Here is a 21,791-nt window from a genome sequence, read left to right on the forward strand (position 1 = left end):
TCTGCAATGCATTAAGTGTGTGGAGCCTTCCCTCATTTCCAGGTCTTAAATCATCAAAGACAGATTAAGTTATACCCACACTGCAGGATCTGGACTTCAGTTTTGTGTATGTGTCTGGGTGGTTTTTTTTTTTTTTTTTTTTTGGTTAAGACAAATGGTTTTCTATTAATTCTTGGTTAATAAGAAAAACTCAATGAACCCCAGCATGACACTCTGTAAGCGTTTTGGTTATTCATGGCTTTTCTCTGGAATGCAGGAATTTAAAGCATACAGCAAGCAGGGATCATGCTGTGGAAAGGCTTTGGTGTCTTTTGTTTTCATGCTTTAATAAGTAGGGGCTTCTTCGCGTATGTAGAGAAATATATTTAGCTAGCTATACAGTACCCTTTGCTTCTGACCCATGGCATGAGTAGGGAATCATTCTAGCAAGCCCTTCCCATCCACATCTAGAAAATCTATGTTTATATTCATTTCATCTTTAGCAAGGACTTCCCTGTGTGCTATTGAGATGGAAAAATAGCCGCAGCTCCAAGTTATTGGTATTTATCGTTAGTCACAGGCCTATGTGTTTAGTTTACATTATTTCATCTGATCCCCTTAAAAGCCCCCTGAGGTGCCTGTCAACACCCCCTTACCTTTTACAGATGAAAAACTGGGTCTTTTTTTGTTTGAAACAGAGTCTCACTCTGTCTTCCTCAGTGGTAGAGTGCCGTGGCATCACTGTTCACAGCAACTTCAAACTCTTAAGCTCAAGTGATCCTCTTGCCTCAGCCTCCCAAATAGCTGAGACTACAGGCTCCCGCCACAACGCCCAGCTATTTTTTAGAGATGGGGTCTTGCTCTTGTTCAGGTTGGTCTCGAACTCCTGAGCTTAGGCAGCACACCCCCCTCAGCCTCCCAGAGTGCTGGGATTAGAGGCATGAGCCACCAAGTCAAACAGAAAACTAGGTCTTAAAGAAGTTAAGTGCCTTATCCAAGGTCGCATACCTAAGTGAGTGGAGGAGTGGGATTCCACTGAGTCTGGGGCAGGAGTCCAGTGCTAACATGCCACGTGGGATGGCCCCTTTACATTGCTATAGTATTTTCTCTTCTGCCTAGAGTCTTCTCTCTTGCCCATCCCCAACCATCAGAATCTGTTCCATCTGGCAGGCCCTAGTCTGAATACTAGCTTTTGTGAAACCCTTTTTGCTTTTTCTGGGGAGAAATGATTTCCTGTTCACTGTACTCAAGTGGCTCATGGTTGTCCCTCTTGCGGCATGTCACATTCTGCTACATACTGGGTTATTGTTGTCTGATATAAGTACTGCCTTCCCCTGTGTTGCAGTTCTCACTGGTTCTATTGCTGCTGCTTTTGGGTAAGCAGGTATATACTATCAGCGGGGTCTGTTTTGGCAACTTCAAGTTCATCTCTTTCCCTTCATCTCTGAGCAACGATTCTTATCCTTGAGGGATGGGAATATTTTCCTTCACTTTCACAGTAATTGCCACATTTTATATGAGGATTGTTTATTTTCTGATTGTGACTCTGTTTATCGGAGTTATCAGTTATGAATGGGATACACTAAAATACATAATCAAAAATGGATAGTTTTGTTTTACAATCGATCTGTTCCATGTTTTGCTGTTATGTACCTTCATGGATTTTTGTAAGTAGTGAAGAGGATACCAGGAGAAGGAGAAGTAGGCTTAAGATATGTTGCTATCACAATTGAATTTTTGTTGTATTTTAGTAATAGACATCTGAAGGTAAACTACTTTTGAGCTCCTGATCTGTGCTGTACCCCACATTAGAAATGTTTCTACTCTTCCTGACTTTTTCCCCCACTCCCTTTCAGAACTGTTTTTTGTTTTGTTTTGTTTTGTTTCAGTTTTTGGCTGGGGCTGGGTTTGAACTACCCCCACCCCCGGCATATGGGGCTGGTGCCCTACTCCTGTGATCCACAGGCGCCGCCCCCTTTCAGAACTCTTAATTAGCACAACAGTAAAATATGGGAACAAATGGGCAGTCCCCAAGATTGCCTCTTAGCACTATTTTTATGGGTATGGAAACTGAGGCTTAGTGAGATTGTGCCCAAAGTTACAGAATACCTGTCTGATAGCAACCCATACCCATCTTATCCCAAAGCTCTTTGTCCACAGCATTTGTTATTCAAGGAGAATCTTGGGAAATCTCTATGTGTGACAAGGAGGAAAGTTTTTCAATGAGTTTCAAGTTGCCAAGATCAACTCAAGTAAATATCATTCGCTTTGAGAAGGATTACTATTTTATTGCCTGGTAAGGGCATTTTATCCCTTAAAATGCTAAAAATTCAACTATAGAATATGCCTTTAAAGGTGAAATTGCAGGAACTCTGGCATCTATTAAATGGGAAGGAAAGATTGGACCAAGATCCTGTCTCATGCTTCTCAAATCACATTAAGTAGGAGACCCCTCCTTATGAGTTGAGGGTGATTCTACTTTGAAGGTTAAACAATAGTGATTAGCAATACATTTATTGAGCACGTGTATGTCTTAGGCATAGTAGGAAGCACTTTAGCAATATTGGATTGAATGTTCACCCTACCTCTGAGCTAGGTTATCCTCATATGACACACGAGGTAAGGGAGGCTGTGCCCAAGGTCATATGTTAGGTATTCTTGGGAGCTGGTTCTTGTGTCTGGAAAGATGAAAAGCCCAAAGCCAGCGTTCAGTCTTTCTGCTAGAGAATTGGTGTGTAAAATCTTGGCCTTGGAGACTGGGGCACAACCTCTCAGCAGGAGATCTCAAATATGTTGTCAGCATGATTGTCAGATGATCAGAGTGCAGTCCCCTCTCTAAGTATATCTACTGTCTGTGGTTCTGAAGAGAGGCTTTGAACTTTCTCCAGCAAAGGTTTTTCTTCCTTCCAGATAGGTGTTTGTAGTTGAAGAACAAAGAAAGATGTATGACACTGGTAGTGCAAGTTTCCTTGTGAAGGCATGTGTTTTATTCTCTACTTGCTGAACCCAAGTTCTCACTTATCTTCACCTTCAGAGTGACGTTGGCAGAGTTCTCTGTGAGGGAAGAAGTCCAAAATCTTTCTCTGAAGGAAACAGCCATCCTCTGCCTGACTCTACCCGACCGCAGGGCTCTGTCTGTGAGGCCTTTCCTTGGTGTACCCTAAAACTGAAATCTATCAGGAGGAACTACCAGCACTTCTTCCTTTCACTTCCACCTCTTCCTTCACCTTCTGATTCTTTCTTCAGATTTCATTCATGTACGCCTTCAAGCTCATGCAAACAGGACTGAATTTTTTTCTGGTGGTACATAATCTTTAGAGCACTCTCCTATGTCTTCCCCACTGACCAGGTATTCTCTTCATTTTCCACCGATTAGAGACTGAGGCTCAGAGGTCTTAGCCAAGATCATAGCGTATCGGTGGCAAAGGTGAATGGAAAAGGGAGAGGGTAAATAAGGACCAGAAAAGAAGAAATGCTTCCCCCTGCATCTCTTCTAGTCTTTTGGAAAGGCCTCTTAGCATTTAACCTGGGGATTTATGAAGTCTTTTTCCAGTAGCCTCATGATGCTACTGCCTCTTTGTTTTCATGACAAAGTGTGAAATAGTGATTTCTGTTAGGTATGAAGAATTCTCCTTTTATGGTGGATATTTGTCATGTTTCTCCCGAAAGCCATTAGCAGTTTCTGTTCCATTTTTGGCATGCTCTGGGGTATACATTTGTATTTCAAGAGTGAATCTGCTCCTTCTCTCAGTCCTGCCTGCAGCGATTCCTAGGGTGAAAGGAAACACACACCTCAAGATTACAGGCGCCACTAAATTGAACAGCTGTAGCAAGGACACCTTAAGACTGAAATTAGGACTCAGAGTGACTATGACTAATTGAAAACGTCAGCAAAATGGTGTTGAATAAGGACAAGGAAAGAGAAAAGTCACCCAGTTTCCTAGTGGGTATGTAGAGGCCAATTATGCTTTGCTCACCACTGTGCTGAGGACTATGGTGGACTCAGAAAAGGCTTGGAGGTTGTCTTTACTTTCCAGGAAAAATCTAGTTGAAAAGCCAAAGACCTAGAAACATGAAACAAATAAGGACAGAATAAATGGCTATGAGTGTAAGCAGAGTGGTCTTTGTGGTCTAGGGTGCTAGGAGAAATTGACTTATATGCAGCAAATATCAAGTGGATGAAAGATTCGATAAGATACACCCTCTGTATCTTAAGGATGCCTCCTCTTACTGAGAAGGTGTATGTATGAATGATTCAACTGCAGTGTAATCGTGCAATAGAAGCTGCTACAAGAGTAAACAGCTGGAGGGCAGTGGTTAAAAACACAGAGAAGATGATGTTGCTCGGGTTCAAATCGTGGCCCTGGCATTTAGTGATCATATAAACTTGGGCAGCTTATTTTACCACTATTTATCTCCACTTCCTCATCTGTAAAATGGGAGGTAATAATATTAAAGCTTGATGCAAAAGTAACTGTAGTTTTGGACCATGAATTTTAATCATTATAACTAGGCTCAAACATATCCTTGTAAATCAAAATAGGACCCATTACAGTCAACACATTGTTGCCAATGAGAAATAAGTTTGTTTCTTCCTGTAGTGTAAATATCTGTGCTACTATCTTGGCAAGCATTTTCTACATCCTGCTGGTTGTGGAAGGGTTTTCCCTGCAAAAAGTTGTCAAGATGTTTGAAGAAGTGGTAGTCAGTTGGTGAAAGGTCAGGTGAATATGGCAGATGAGGCAAAACTTTATAGCCCAATTTGTTCAACTTTTAAAGCCTTGGTTGTTCGACATACAGGCAGGCATCGTCACGGAGAAGAATTGGGCCCTTTCTGCTGACCAATGCCAGCTGCAGCCTTTGCAGTTTTTGGTGCATCTCATGGATTTGCTGAGCAGACGTCTCAGATGTGATGGTTTCACTGGGATTCAGAAAGCTGTAGTGGATCAGACCAGCAGCAGACCACGAAACAGTGACCATGACCCCTTTGAGTGCAAGTTTGGCTTTGAGAAGTGCTTTGGAGGTTCCTCTCAGTCCAGCCCCTGAGCTGGCCATTGCCGGTTGCAGTATGAAATCCACTTCTGTCACACATCACAATCTGATCAAGAAATGGTTTGTTGTTGTTACGTAGAATAAGAGAAAATGACACTTGAAATGATGATTGCTCTGATTTTCAGTCAGCTCGTGAGGCATCCACTTACTGAGCTTTCTCATCTTTCCAATTTGCTTCAAATGCCAACCCACTGTAGGATAGTCAATGCTGAGTTCTTTGGCAACTTCCCATGTAGCTGTCAGAGGATCAGCTTTGATGATTGCTCTCAATTGGTTGTTATCAATTTCTGCTGGCTGGCCACTACACTCCTCACCTTCAGTGCTTTTATCTCCTTTGCAAAACTTCTTGAACCACCACTCTACTGTACATTCCTTAGCAGTTCCTAGGCCAAATGCATTGTTGATGTTGTGAGTTGTCTCTGCTGCTTTACAACCCATTTTGAACTTGAATAAGAAAATTGCCCAGATTTGCTTTTTTTTTGCAGTTTTTGGGCTGGGCTGGGTTTGAACCCTCTACCTCCAGCATATGGGGCTAGCGCCCTACTCCTTTGAGCCACAGGTGCCATCCCAGATTTGCTTTTTGTTCTAACATCATTTCCATAGTCCAAAATAAATATAAAATAAACATCAAGTAATAAGGCATTAGCAAAAAAACATAAAGCAAGAAATGTGCAGTAAAATTATGTATAACCACATTTAAGAATACATTCCAGTATCAGGTGGCAAATTTCAACAATGCAAAATCCACAATTACTTTTGCACCAATCTGATAGTACCTACCTGGTGGGAGATCAGATCATTATCAAGAAGGAACAAGCTGAAACCCACTTCAAAGAGTTCCTGGCCCATGACAGTGCTATGTCTAACATGCTGTGGTCACCATGGTGACAGTGAAGAACATCCCAAAAGAACAGAACTTCTGCTGGGATGGGGACAGGGTGGAGGACAGGGCAAGTTGCACAATTCAGGGTTTTTGTTAATGTCCAAGCAGATGAAAAGAAAAACCATAAAATGTCATGATGGGTTGGGGAGTGGGGCTGCACTCTAGTTGTTCATTGTTGTAGCATCAGATTCGAGGGGAGAGGATTTAAATCCTGGGAGAAAATATGACCCAAGTTGAACTTCAAATGATAGGTAGAATATTGGTAGTTGGGAAGGAATGCTTTTCAGGTTGGGGAGAAGGTGTGAGCAAAGGTATGCAGGGTTGGGGCTATTTGTTCAAACAAATATAAAAGAGTATATGTAAATAAAGCAAACAAGGTCACAAGGGGGAGCATGTTTCTGCGGTGGGTTGCTAAGACTCAGCAGAAAGTAATACTAAAACAGCCAATTGAGATTTAGCCTATTATAAATTAGAATTTCCCCAGTTTTACTAAGGAAAGAAAAATTGGAACGGAAGCTAGATCAGTTCAAAGGGGACTAAGTTTAGGTTAAGGAGAGAGAAGTTTAGGAATTTAAAGCAATTTTGTTTTGGTGGCAATGGGTAAGAGATGATGGGTGGACAGAAAGGGTGCTACCTTGGCCATAAAAGAACAACAGGGTAACTGTGGAGTTCAGTTGCTCCTCACTCTGACAGTATGGAGGAATGTTGCTGTCTGCCTAGGATGGATGGCTCCGGTGAGTGTAATAAAATGAGTGGAGCCCAAACTCCCCCTTCTTCCCAAACGGTGCTGACCTCAGGAAACTATGCACTGGAGAGAGGTTTTGATTCAGTAGGGTGATGTATAGGCTAAAATTATTCTGAGTCACCTGTTTTGGGGAATGTTTTGCCAAGAAGCGCTGATGCTTCTGACCTTGAGTTTAAGAAATAGCAGCACTGTTGTTCTGGTGGCATTCTAAGATGTTAAATCTTCATTTCCAACCTTATGTGACCGGATGGTAATTGGGAATGGGGAGAAGGCGTTCTGGTATCAGATTTAAATCTTCATACAGTATACCATAGCTTAGCTTTCCACTTATTTAATGAATGTCCCTTTTGATTCCTATCTTTTGCATTTCCTTAATGAGTTCTGAATTACAGAATAAATTAAATACTGTCACTATAGACAGTCCTGATAAATCTACCCACGTTCCCCACAAGACTCTTTTTACACTGTCCCTGGTAATAGGAATTGTTTAGAGGCCTTTCTTTAAGGGTGACATTTTGAAAGAATCTGTGTGGTGAAATGAACAACTTGGATTCTGGTTCAGGCTCAGCCTCTCACTATGTGATCTTGGGTAAATATTTTGCTTCTTTAGGCTTAGTCTTGTGTGGGTTGGACTAGGTGATGATGTTGATAAAGATAGTAACTAACATTGATCAAATGCTTCTGATGCATCATGGATCACTTCAAGTGCTTTACACACATTAACTCATTTAATCCTCCCACTGACCCTGGCAGGTAGGAACTTGATTATCACTATCTCCATGTTGTAGATAAAGGCCACTTGCCAAAGGTCTCCCAACTGGCAACTGGTCTGGACAGGATTATTCTAACCCAGAAAGACCACCTTTGAGCCTGTCCTCATGGCCACTGCTGCCTCCTAATCTCCCTGCAGACAGTAGATGACTTCTAACATGACATCCATTAGGGGCTTAGAAAATGTCATGACCTCAGTATTTCCACCGAAGTTACCCCACTCACCTGCACTTATACTCTAGCAATGTCAGCTTGAGCCCACACGGGTTGCTCATTGCTCCTATGATCTGTGGCATCACCACAGTTAGCTGCAGTGGGGACACAAGGCAGCATTAGTGATTCTTAGGCGCGTCTAACCGTTGCTCTGTGAGCCCATTGCTGCCTGGTTGGGTCTGGCCCCATTGGCCTCGGTCTCTACGGTAATCCTACCTTGAACCAAAGAGCTAACAAACTGTGCTTCTTCTAAGCTCAATGGCAAACAGCTGCTATTGCTGATTTGAAAATTGATGACAGCAAACTTTCTGCTGAGAAGGTAGGAATAGCTGTGCAGAAAGCGAGGCTATTGATATTTTCTAGATGCAAAACAATATGGTTTAATTTTCCTAAAAGCCAAAGCACATCTCTGGATTCCTAACTGTAAATATTTATCAAAATGAGACTCTCCCAAGAGACAATTCAGAGTGTAACAGGATTCTACGCAGTACTGATTCTTGGTAGCATGCATGGCTGTGGGAATATTTGGAAGTGCTCAATAATATTAACAACAATATTCATAATAATAAAATGGCAATAAGGAATCCACAGGTTTTCCTTAACATTTCCTGCTTATTGGACCTAAATGTCCGCTGAATACAACAGATATGTTATCTATTTAAACCACTCATCAACCTTATGAAATAATAAAGTACAGCCAGTTGCCATGTGAAGAACCTAAAAGTATAAGGGTTGTTTGGGGGATGCCTGCCCAATTCATGCTAAGTTCCAGTATTTCTTGTCAATCACCTGATAGTGAGTTACTGGCCTGGCAAATTCTACACCTTTACCGGTCAAGCAGACTTAAAGGTCTGGTTCTGGACTGGTAACAGGTGGTATATTCTCTAGTAAAGCCTGTAAGGATATTAAAACTTTGGAAAAAATCATCTCACTAAAAAGTATAGCTCAAATACCACAGAGCTTTTGCTATACTAGCTTTTGTATTACATGTTCACTAAAGAAATAAAAGGCTATAGAATTTTGTAGCAGGCAGGAGGTGGCAATGACTTCAGTAAATGCATTTTGTTTGGAGGGTTAGTTCATATGCATATTAACCCATGGGTAGCAGTGGGACTTTGTGAAGATAGTGTTTCTTGTTTCTCTTTCCCTAAGGTGGCAGTGAAAGAGAATAGAAAGATTGAGAAGGATGCATACTTGTAAAATAGGGGTTCTTAACAGAGGATGTCAGAAACCAAAGGAAGGGATGGATGGGGCTGGAGAAAGTGTGTTCACAATTACCATTGCTTGTAAGAGCTTTTGAAATTTCAGATAATCTTAGAGGGGGAAGGGTATGAGTTGTTTTGTGCTAACCAATAGGGGTGTAAGTTTAAAAGTTGAGAAAGTACATAATGATGTGTGGTTTATATGCTATAGTTATATGCATCCCTATGGAGTGGAATATCCTCAAATTTCAAAGATTGCATTATGGTGATAGAATTTGGAGATACTATTTGATTTTTATGATTCTGCCTTTAATGGGGGGAGGGAGAGGCTGCAAGCGCAGGTGCAATCAAGCAACTTCATTACTTCTGGGATATATGTGTCTTTATGTTGCCAGAGAGTGGTGGCCACAAGTGAGCAGGGTTTCTCAGTTTATGGTCCCTCACTGAGGTCAGTGCTTCAGTTCCCCAGTGTTCCACTTGGCAGGAACAGTGCCAATGTGTATATTTAAGATAATTCAACCTGGAAACCAGGGGAGACAATCAGTATCAAAGTTTGGAGAGGGCTATGCTGCCTATATATTTTTTCCAGTTATGCTCAGCAGGATATACATACATTTACAAAATTATGCTCACTTCTCTGTCTTGACACAGAAGTTCTTACAGGTTGGTTTTACTAGCTAAAGACTTTTAGTTAAGCTCTGTAAATTATTCACCTACTCAGATTAAAGGCAAATAACACATTCAGTTAATACATAAACCATCACAGTAAATTTGTCCTGAGTTTTGCTGAAATATTTTTTACTTGCAATACAGCATTTTTGTGTCACTGAATTCTAACTTTTAACATTATTACTTTCTTGAAGTGATCAAAAATATATTGAGAAAAATATACATTTATTGAGTGTGCACTATGTACTGTACTGGGTGCTCCCAGAAATATAAAACACAGTTTGACCTCTAATCTAACCTCAACTGACTGCATACTGTTAAAAATCCAAGATGGGTGGAGGGAGGGTGATTGGTGGGACCACACCTATGGTTCATCTTACATGTAAATCTTTCATGTACATGTGAATCTTTCTAAATGTAGAATATAAATGTCTTAACACAATAACTAAGAAAATGACATGAAAGCTATGTTAACCAGTTTGATGAAAATATTTCAGATTGTATATAGAACCAGCACACTGTACCCCATGACTGCATTAATGTACACAGCTATGATTTAATAAAAAAAGTGGGGGGAAATCCAAGATGGAACACACAAAGTTTCAAGACAGATTGAAACTATAATCTGAAAAATGACATTGTAGCAGTATTCATTTAATAGGCTTTATTTTAACCCTTCAATTTTTAGTCTTTATTCTTATGGTTTAATGATGAGCCCATGACACTGGATGTTAGGCACAGATTGAGTCCTGTAATTATGGCAGAGAGTCACCTCTGATTCCTATCTGCATGGGTGATGTTGCTAATCAGTTCATTGTTCAGAGGAGTTTACAGTGTAGAGACACAGGTTGGGCACGGGAGTTAGATACACAAAATTCAATGAACTAGTCAAAAGGACTCAGCCTGTAAGTCAGGCCATTGGGTTTTTGTTCTGTCTTGGTCCCTTACAGACCGAGTTCAACAATTTTCTCTGAGCCTTCATTCTCCGGTGGAAAGAGTTCCTGCTGCAATCATGATATCGCATGCTGAGCTCCGAGGTCAGAAGGGGAATAGCCTATCTCAAAACACTAAAATGAAAAATAAAGAATTAGCCAGGAGTGGTGGAGTATACCTCTAGTCCCTGGAGACTGGGATGCAAAGATCACTTGAGACTAACCTGGGTTAAATAGAAAGGCCTCATTTCAATTTTTTAAAAAGCAGGGAGAAGGAGTACTATTTGACAAGATGTGGTGAGAGGCTCAATGGAGGCTGGCAGAAGGATATCCAAAGGATCCGCCTGCCAATGGATCATTTAAAACAGACCTACTTTGGTGGGGCGCATTGGTTCACGCTTGTAATCCTAGCACTCTGGGAGGCTGAGGCAGGTGGATTGCTTGGGTTCAGGAGTTCGAGACCAGCCCAAGCAAGAATGAGACCCTGTCTCTAAAAATAGCTGGGCTTTGTGGCTGGCGTTAATTGTCCCAGCTACTTGAGAGGCTGAGGCAAAAGGATTGCTTAGGCCCAAGAGTTTGAGGTTGCTGTGAGCTATGACACAACAGCACTCTATCCAAGGTGACAGGAGTGAGACTCTGCCTCAATTAAAAAAAAAGAGAGAGAGACAGACCGACCTACTTTGTATTGTCCATAGAGTATAGTGAGTCTGGCAGCAAGGCATTTCCTTTAGGGTAGTTTGAGGTCACTTGGCATGGAGCCCTGCATGGTCAAGGGCCTGTGCCACCTGTGTGCAGAAGCTGAGGGAAGCATCTGGCCCCCTGGGAATTTCCAGTGCTGAATCTTCCTGCAATCACCCTGGTTAGGCAGCCAGGGCTGCTTCTCATTGGTGCAGGCTACTTGTGGCTATGTGAGTCAGGTTTCCCCCAGGGTTTTCTTCTAGGCAAAGGGTTATACTGATAATGGGTCTATCACCAGAATTTTCTGGACTGCACAGCCCACAGAGTCAGGCTGAACACATAAACTGCTTCACAGTCCCTATCCTTTATTCTAGGAGGAAAAAGAGGGTGACCAAGTCTCAGTGACATGTTAATCAGCGGGTTGCCCTGCTCATAGCTTTTTCTGAGCATCTGTTCTCCTAACGCTTGCTGTTAAGATGGAGCTTTGGGACATGGATGGCCCTGGCCGCATCACAGCTGATTTCTGAGAGGTGGCCTGACCTGAGCTGGACCTCTCAGATTCTCTCTGCTCACCAGTCTCTGTTGGGTGTTTGGATTGGGGAGTGCTCTGATGGGAGATTTTGGAGGCTAGAGAGAGAGAAGTGCAGCAGATGTGCAGGAGAAGCACATCCTAGATCCACTGCTGTAGGGGAGGCTCCTGTCTCTGGAGTTGTCAGCTGCTTATGCTTTTACACAAGATGCCTGTGGCCTTCGGGAAGCTCCTCTGCCTAAGGTGGCCTACACGACTTCTTTTTCCTGTAGCCACATGATCCATGGTTAAGATACTTTGTGACTGAACAATGCAAGGCAAAATGAATTGAGAGAATGGTTTAGCAAAAAATAGAACTCATTGATTTCAGAGGTCAGAATATAGCTGTGGTGCCTGCCGGTCCACCCTGCCAGCTAGCCAGTGCAGTCTGTGGTCACAGTCATTCAGAGTCTGTGCCAGGGCTTCAGATGGCTCTTGGCTTTGAGTGTAGACATCTGATAAGATCTGGTGGTTTCCCAATGCCCACAAAAGTATGTCCTTGACCCTTATTTTATGTGGGGCACAGGCAGGACTCAGCTATTCTGGCCCCTTTCATGCTCCTTTAAAGAGTGGTCAGTGGGCTAGTCACTTTCAGCTGACACTGTCAAAGAGGAAGGATTTCTGCTTTCTGCTGAGAAGCCTAACTTTCTAAAATAAATTGCTGATGGTGACTTTTGGGGGCTTACATCAGTGGTCCTTGAGTAGGGGGCTTGATTGCCAAGTTGTACTTCTCTAGACTTCTAATTTGCCTGAGGCCACAGCAGTCATATTTGTTTCTAGGGACAATGTAGAAAGAATACAACAGCTTTTAATGCTGCTGCTACACTTGACTATTATGGCCCTGTAGCCTTTTTGTTTTGCACTTTCCAGGCCCCCACCCCACCTCTCCCACCCAATGCCCTCTTAGCAACCTCAGAGACCAGAGAGGGATGCCCTGTTGATGTGCCCTTGATGTGAGATTTGCAATCAAAGTGCCTTTTCTGATCATGTTTCATTATCAAAAGCAAACACCAGATGCCACCGGATTTATATAGTTAATAACAGTTCCACCCGTGACACCTCTGTTTTCTGGGAGCAGAGCACTGGGAGTGCTGATAAGGTGTTCACAAAGCCTTAAAATACAAGGTAGAAATGTCACTCATAAGCAATATGTGGAAACTTTGAAGCGTGTTCAGAGGCGTATGAAATGATGATTGCCTTTTGACATTAGAAAAGGCCTCTTGGGGGAAAGGGCATCTTGGTTATGCTCTAAGGGGCAGGTAGAACCTGGCTAGGCAGTGATGAGACAGGAGGGTCAAGCAGGTAGGACCAGCATGCTTCCCACAGGGGCAAGCCTGATGGCTCTGTTACACCGGGGAGCCAAAAGTGAGGTTTATTTGCCCCCACTTCTTTGCCAATCACAGCAACTAAGGAGCTATACAGTTACTATATAGAAATAGGTTTCCGGTGAAATATGCCCTGACTAATAGCACTTTGTTAGACACTTTCTCTTTTTAATCCCAGTGTGCATCAGATTTTTGGACAGAATTGTTGTCTCTTTGTGAAAAGTATGAAGGTTGTATCTATAGCTTTTGAGAATTTATTTTTAACCAGCTTTACTGAGTCTTAAAGTCAGCCAGGATTTCTGATTCTGGCTGAGAAATGGTAGCGACTACATTTGCCTTGAGAAAATAGAAGTTTTAAAATAATAAGGCAAATGCTCCTTCATGTACTATATCCCACAGCTCGTTTGGGTTTTGCAACCTCATTATACTGAACAGTCTGGTCCTCCTCTTGCTCTTCCTGTAACGAAATTACGTGGCCCATCACTTCCTTTTGGAGGTCGAAAGAAATGAAATTCAGGGCCTGGGAAAATGGTTTTTCTAATTTCTATGCTGCTTAAAGCTCTTATTCAGACATGTATGAAAATCCAGGGGGATAATTGACTAGGAAAATCATAAGGCTTCAGGGACAGTAGTCAGGCTGAGAATAGCTTTTGAAAATCAGTGCGATTTAGCCTTTCCTGCTGGTTTCCCATCCATAGAACTTCTGTCCTATGATTGCCTCTGGAGACTGTGGGGATGCCCAAAAAGCTGTTTACCTTCTGTTGTAACACCTCCCAAGGCAACCCACTCCATTTTGGGCTATGCCTATTATTATAAAGTTCTTCCTTGTATTGAGTCAAAAATCTGTTTCCCTATAACTTTCCCTAATACTGGCTTAAATATAGATTTTTTTTTTTTTTTTGAGGACTGGCCTAGAAACATAGCCACCGTATAGAACACTGTTTCCCAAAGAAAATGCATTTAGAGTTCAAAGTAAGTAATCTTGTGGAACACAGCACAGTTCATAAATTGGAGCATGCCCAGTAGGGAGCCTGGGAGGCATGACCCAGGAAAGAAGGGAAAGGCCAGTGCCTACAGGGTCAGTTTACAGAGTCCATCTCTTCCTACCCTGCCTCTCCCAGGTTTCCTGGCTGTTGACATTTACAAACACTGTGGAAATGGGTTCAGGATGCTGGTTTCCTCATAACTCCCTCTTAGGAAGCCCTTAGGCAGCGTAAAGAAAACCAGGTTTCTGGCTACAGCACTCAGCTACCTAGAGGACAGGGTGGATAATACGGGAGGGAAGAGGAGCCCAGCCCTAGGCCCTGCCCACTTCTCCTTACACTGCCACAGGGTCAGCTGCATTCAAGTTGGACAGAGATGGGTTTGACTCTGGGCTGGACCACTTAGTTACCAAGTTGCTGAAAGTCACCATCTGAAAGCCTCAGGTTGTCATCCACAAGACAGAGATTAAGAATAAATGGGATGAGGCCGGGCGCGGCAGCTCACACCTATAATCCTAACACTCTGGGAGGCTGAGGCAGGAGGATTGCTTGAGCTCAAGAGTGCCAGGCCAGCCTGTGCAAGAGCGAGACTCTGTCTCTACTAAAAGTAGAAAAACTAGCTGGGTGTTGTGGCTGGTGCCTATAGTCCCAGCCACTCAGGAAGCTGAGGCAGGAGTTTGCCCAAGAGATTGAAGTTGCTGTGAGCCCAGGGTGCAAGAGTGAGACCCTGTCTCAAAAAAAAAAAAAAAAGAATAAACGTGATGAAGCATGTAAAGAACACAGTACTGCCCAATAAATGTTGTTTTGACAGACACATACACGTCTAACTGTATTCCAGACTGTGCCCTTCGTTCATGAACAATCCAAGCTCCCTCCCAGGGTGTGGACTGAGCAGACACCATGTCCCCTGCTTTAGCTGGTGACTTAGCCCGTTGCTTTCGGCCAGAGCTAGGTTCAAAGTCAGATGATTCCACAGCTTCAAAGTGGGTTCTCCTATATATTGCTGCTGTGGCCTCTTGGTTTTCTTCTCAGGGCCCAAACCAGAGTCATTCAGTTTCTTAAATGTTTTTTTTCCAGAATGTACTTGGTAGAAGAAAGAAATACTCAAGACACTACATTTTTCCCTTTGCATGTCAGATTTCATGTTGGTTGGTCGTTCGTTTTGGTTCTCTTACAGGTATGTGCAGGATCCCTGACATGGCGAACATTGCTGGTTGATCACGCCATACACGTGAGGATATTTATTCCTCATCTTGCCTTTTAAAGGAGCACAGTACAGCTTGCAGTGGAACTTGTTTTCATTTATATATATTTGCCTATGTGAAAGAGGAAAATGACGTATAGTATTTTAAAATAAATTAATTAGGGTAGGTTTTATTTATTTATTTTGTAGAGACAGAGTTTCACTTTATTGCCCATGGTAGAGTGCAGTGGCGTCACACAGCTCACAGCAACCTCCAACACCTGGGCTCAGGCGATTCTCTTGCCTCAGCCTCCCGAGTAGCTGGGACTACAGGTGCCGGCCACAACACCGGGCTATTTTTTGTTGTTGTTGCAGTTTGATTGGGGCTGGGTTTGAACCTGCTACCCTAGGTATATGGGGCTGGCGCCCTGCCCACTGAGCATAGGCGCCACCCTGCAGGTTTTATTTTTTAACTGTGGCGGTCAAATTCTCAGGGTTGTTTCAATGACAAATCAGTGCCAAGGTGAATAACATTGGCTCAGGAGCTCTTCTTGTAGAAGAGTTAGGAATAGAGGGTTGGGGAGAAAGGCCCTTCACAGGCAGGCTAAAGAGTGCATGAAGGGCTTTGAGTACCTGTTCTGCTGCTCAGTGGTGGTGACCTTGGGTGTGTTTCATAGGGTTATTAGGAAAACTGAGCCGGTCAGGGGGAAGCAGTATGCAGCTTTAAGGCGTCATATGGCCCTTCTGATCCTCAAGTACCCTTTTTAAAAAGGATTTGCTCTGTAAAATTTGGATTCAGTCAAAAGGCTATACACAAGATCCAGAAGGCTGCATGTGGCCCCAAGGCTGGAGGTTAAAAGCATTAAAGCACTTAGCATAGTGCTTAGTATTTAATATGTACCCCAGTTGTGTGGTTTTTAAAAGAGCGAGAGAGAAAGAATCTTTTTTTTTAATTGTTGAGGATTCATTGAGGGTTCAAGAAACCAGGTTTCACTGATAGCATTATTAGGTAAAGTCCCTCTTACAATTGTGCCTTGCCCCCAAAAGTATGTCACATACCGAAAACCCACAGCCCTCTCTCTGCTCTTCCTTTCAGCCGGAGAGAAAGAAATCTTACTGGTATAAACTCTGTTCATTCTCTTGGCTCTGGATCATCAGTTACAGACCTCATGGCTGGGTGCGGTGGCTCATGTCTATCTATAATCCTAGCACTCTGGGAGGCTGAGGTGGGGGATTGCTTGAGCTCAGAAGTTGAAGACCAACCTGAGCAATAATAGCAAGACCCCATCTCTATAAAAAAGAGAAAAAGTGAGGCAAGATAATTGCTTGAGCCCAAGAGCTTGAGGTTGCTGTGAGCTATGACACCACGGCACTATGTTGAGGGTGCCAGAGTGAGAGGGCTCTATCTAAAAAAAAAAAAAAAAAATCCAGACCTCATGGAGTTATAGGATGTTAGATGTTTAAATTACTTTTCCATTAGTGGTGATGGATTAGGAGGAATCATTCCCATGTTTTCTCATTTAGTCCCCCCTGGTGGCCAAAAGCAGACATTTATGAAGCAATGTGATGTATTAGAAGAAAACTGGCCAAAGAATAGGTTTTTATCTGAGTGCAGCTGCCTGGGCCTTTGAAGAGTCAGGCCTACTGTTTGGCCCCTTCAGTGAAGTACTAGTGACAATAAACTTCATGGCCCCCGAAGCTCACTCTTACCTGCCTGTCATCTTGTGTTCAGTCCTTTAGCAAACATTTACTGAGCACCTCCTGTGAGCAGACATTTGCCTTGGTGATACACCAGTGAATAAGGCAAAAATCCTGTCCTTGCAAAGCTTACATTCATTTTGGGACACAGACTAAGAAGGTAAATAGTACACAGTGGTGACAAATGTAACAGAGAAATTTCAGCTGGAGCCCTCCTGGACAGCAGGGTTCTGGTTTTAAATAGGGCCATCAGGGAAGGGTTCAGAGAGGAGCAGAGACTTGAAGCAATGAGTAGACCTTGGAAGTCCAGGCAGAAGGACAAGGCAGGAGCGTGCCAATAAAGAGGCCTGTGAGGCTGGAACAGACGGAGCCTTGCCAGAGCCCCAGAGAGGGCTACCGGTCAAGTACGGCCTTGCAGGCCATGGTGAGAACACTGGCCTTTCCTATTATGGAAAGGTTTGGAGCAAAGGAGTGATGTTACCAGGCTTAGGTTTTAACAGTATCACCCTAACTGCTGTGTTGCGAATAGGCATGGGGGCAAGGCTGGAGTTAGAGAGAGATGGGGGGCTTGACCCAGGGTGGTAGCAGTGGACATGGCCAAGTATCTTCTTTGTGCCTTTCTGAAATGACCTTTTTTCTTTTTTTTGTCAAGAATATATTTCCTTAAGGTTATTTTATTTGTAATTCCATGTCAATATTAGATGTCTGAATTTTCCCTGTTTATTTCATTTGGTGTTAGTGGGACATGTGTATATGAGTGTTGAGAGGAAAGTTAATTAAATCACTAATAGAAGTGGCTTTTTGTATTTGTTTGTTTTCCTTAAATCACTTCAGGAGAGGCCAGGCACAGGGAGTCATGCCTGTAATCCCAGCACTTTGGGGAGCTGAGGCATGAGGATTGCTTGAGGCCATGAGTTGGAGACCAGCCAGACAACATAGTGAGACCCCATCTCCATAAAAAGTTAGCCAGGTGAGGTAGTATATACTTGTCATCCCAGCTGCTCGGGAGGCCAAGATCAGAGAATCTCTTGGGCCCAGGAGTTTGAGATTGCAGTGAAAAAAAAACACCTCAGGAGAAAGGATCACTGAAAAGAATGGCACCTCACTGTTTGTATGTGAATCTTGTTCTTGAATACTGCACACATGCCTTCTTCCTCAGTTTTCCCTCATTTAATTGTAGGTCCCACATCCTTTTGTAGTTCGTAAGCATGATGATTGGGTTTTCACACTGATGTGCGAGATGTGCCTCCCTCAAGCCTTCTTACAAAGCAGGCACATCACCTGTCTGATGGGAGGGAAAAAAAAAAAACAGCAGGTCCTCTGATATTATGTCTTATCCAGTTTCACCTAAAAGACAACTACCTCACCGCAGGACACCCTATTAGTACTTAGGCGCATGGAACTTGGGAATTCAGTGACTTCTTCACCATCTGAGTTCTAGCTGTTCCCTACATATGATACATTTATTAGGACTATGGTTTTGTTTTTGGTATTTGGCAGATTTTCCTATGTAGGAATTATGCAAAGAGATTTCTCCCTTTTGGAGATAATGAAACTCCTGAAAAGCCAAATTTGTTCAACAATATCATCATGAAAGAGATGTGTGCGGCTCTGGTCCAGATTAGCATTTAGGTTCGCATTTATGCAGTGAATGGTAGGATTCGTTCATGCACTTTCCTTTCTTCCTGTAACTGCTGAGGACACGGCCACTTTAAGGGAGCTGGACTAAGGGAGCTGGACCAGAAGAAGAGCTCATTGCTAAGGTTCATTCTGTATTTACTGAGCTCTTACCATGTACTCCAGAGGTACTTTGTGCTATAAGCACAGTGAATGGCTTTCAAATTAAGAAGTGGGAATTATTGTCAGACAAGCAATGATTCTGCTTCAGTGATTATCAGGACAGAATGTTTGAATGACATATTTTCTTGGAAAATAAGGTAGAAGGTATAGCTGAGCTTTGGTTTAAAGAAGGAAAGGACTTAGGGACTTGATTCCCTCCCACATGACTATTTATTTAGAGACAAGGTCTCACTCTGTTGCCCAGCTAGAGTGCAGTGGTGTCATCATAGCCCACAGCAACCTTCAAATCCTGGGCTTAAGCCATCTTCCTGCCTCAGCCTCCTGAGTAGCTGGGACTATAGGTGTGTGTCACCATGTCTGGCTATTTTTTGAATTTTTTTTTGTAGACACGGGTTCTCCCTGTGTTGCTCAGGTTGGTCTTGAACTCCTGGGCTCAGACCATCCTCCTGCCTCAGACTGCCTAAAGTGCTGGGATTATATGAGTCAGTCACCACACTTGGCCCACGTGACTCTTAAAATCTTGATATATATACAATTATCAATAAAAGGTAGGATAAACATGTGGTTAGAAGGAATTTTCTTTCAGCACACATTAATACAGTTGTTTTTGTTTATAAGCTTACTGTGACATGATCTTTTTAAAAAATATCTTTTTTTCATTAGTATAAAATTTGATCAGTCTTTTCATAGTGCTGGTCATGTGAGAAATGGAAGCATGGAAAGTAATTTCTCCCCACAACTCTTTCTTAAGTGGTGATTGGCTATCTGCTAATGATGCTAAGACTCTTGGTAGCTCTGTGTGTGTTAAACTATATCAACAGGATTTTTCGTTTGTTTGTTTGTTTTGAGACAGAGTCTTACTTTGTCACTCTTGGTAGAGTGAGTGAGTGGTGTCACAGCTCACAGCAACCTCAAACTCTTGGGCTCAAGTGATTCTCTCGACTCAGCCTCCTAAGTAGCTGAAACTACAGCTGCCTGCCACAACACCTGGCTATTTTTGGAAATGGGGTCTCGCTTTTGCTCAGGCTGGTCTCAAACTCCTGAACACAAGGAAAATACCAACAGGTTTTATAATAAACACAAGCAAAGTCAACTGGGAGGCTTCATGGAGGAGGTGTGACGTAGAGGGAATCCCCCAAACATTAAGCTTCTGTCACTTTAGTCACTACAGCTGGTCCTGATTTCCAAGTACATAAATCTCCTGGTAAGTGGCTTTGCTGGCCCCAATTCCTAATAGGCATTTACCTATATGACATCTATTTATGTATCTGGGTCATTGTGAAACCAGAGGTGTGAGCTGCATTTGTATAGTCTTAACCTCTGGTTTGCTCCCTTCTCCTTTTCACTGCTCTTGAACACTAGAAGTTGGAGTAAGACACTCCTTATTCATATGGATGAAAACCTTATGTCCTATCTTAAACATTTTCAAGGGGACTTCAACAATGCTTATAAACAAAAAGTAATACCAAGAGGCTCAGAATATACTACCCTTAACATTCCTCCCTGATGTGGTGGAACATTTCTCAGTGCACTGGTACACATGGAGTTAAATTTCTTTTTTTGCTTTGTGGGAGTTCTTTGGGGATTTATATTTTCAGGTGAAGAATATCTAAAGTCCAGAAGCTTGTAGAGTGTAAATAATACAAAGGAAAGGAGAAATCAATTCAGGGCCACCCATTCTTTCTCATTCCCCAGTGGGATAACCAGAATCCCTAATAACATGTTTGGAAATTCTCTGTGACACTATTTATTGAATAATGAAATTAAGTATAAGGTAGAGCTTTGGGGCACTCATTTGAAGGAGTTTAGTTATTTAAGTAGTAGAAGGGTCTCTTCATAAAGTCACATTTATTAACTATATAGCCTTGATTTTCTGTCATAGGCCAATTTCAAAGATCTCCACCATGTTCAGAGCTGGTTTTTAATCCAGAAAATACTGTCATCATATGGATCAATTTCCATCACTTCGCGGACCACTTCTAGGACATTAAAGCCAGCCACCTTTTCGAGTTACCCCTCAGCAAGGCTCCCCTAGGCTGAACACAGAGCCCAGCCAGCACAGGCCTTTGGTGAATGCTGTTCTGTTGAGCAGTGTGTTCTGCATCTTAGCTAATAGTTGAACTTGATTTTGGCTGCTCTGAAGATCATTGGGCAATCCAAAGCAGCATGATCTCACACTGGATGGGCCCCTGGAGATGTCACTGGGCATGTCCTTTCACTTTGTAGAGGACAGGCTAAAGTGCAAGCTGGTGAATGCAACTTAAAGCAACCGAGAGAAGGAAGCATGGTCCGCTGGACTTACAGCATGCCTGAAGCCATTTCCTATGAAATGATCAGTTGCTTTCACTGCACACATAAAGAGCCTGTGATGGACACACAGCCTGGCCTGGAATTTCTGGCTTTTCATCGTGCTGGTTGAAGCCCTTTTCATATTTTCAAAAGCATCTGTGATCTGTTAGAGATAATCTGCATTTCATACCCTGACTGAAGGGTCACTGATAAAATCCAAATAGAGGCTAGAGTTCGCGACGAATTGCCCTAAGCTCAGGACCTAGCTCCTGAAACGTGAAGTCTGTGAATTGGCTACAGGATATAATAATATTTAAATATGAAATCTAATCTCAGGGGGCTTTACTGGGTGAGTAAAGAGTACATGTCTTCTCATTAGTATACCTGTGGTCAAAGACTTGAGCTGGTATTTTGTTTCCCAGCCGTCTTTAAAGAGAAAAAAAGGTTCTTTCCGTCCCGTGTCTCCTACTTCTTCTATTAGCAGTGACCTTCATTGATTCGTCCACTCTGTTCTGTGTCTCCTTATGGCTTCCCGTCTTTCAGCACTGTCCTCCCACATTCTAGTGACACTAGTCTTCCTCAAACCTTAGCCCTTGCTCTTCCCCCTCTGCTGCTGTTTCCTGAGTCTCTTTGTTCCCTCAGCTGTCACTTCTGGCCTCAGTCCTGACCTGTAGCTCTGACTCACTCCTGAACTCCAGCCTCAAACCGTCAGCTGCCTTCTGAGCACGTTCCCTGTGTGGCCTTTGATCACCCCAGGCCCAGTGGATAACAGGGCTTGGGCCAGATGGTCTTTGGATTTCCCTCCTGGTTCTCTGGCTCAG

General features: G+C 42.9%; 1 protein-coding gene and 1 non-coding gene across 2 annotated transcripts in view; both read left to right on the forward strand.

The window, feature by feature from the left end:
* TSPAN7 (tetraspanin 7) overlaps window positions 1-21,791 on the forward strand; it is a 128,115-nt gene that overhangs the window by 79,197 nt on the left and 27,127 nt on the right. The gene's annotated exons all lie outside the window — the stretch shown is intronic.
* On the forward strand, window positions 18,069-18,172 carry LOC111728453. The gene has a single exon (XR_002775741.1). It is a non-coding gene; the product is annotated as a small nucleolar RNA U13 (small nucleolar RNA).

This window comes from Otolemur garnettii, unplaced genomic scaffold (assembly GCF_000181295.1).
Source record: "Otolemur garnettii isolate 467f Iridium unplaced genomic scaffold, OtoGar3 scaffold00158, whole genome shotgun sequence".
Taxonomy (NCBI): domain Eukaryota; kingdom Metazoa; phylum Chordata; class Mammalia; order Primates; family Galagidae; genus Otolemur; species Otolemur garnettii.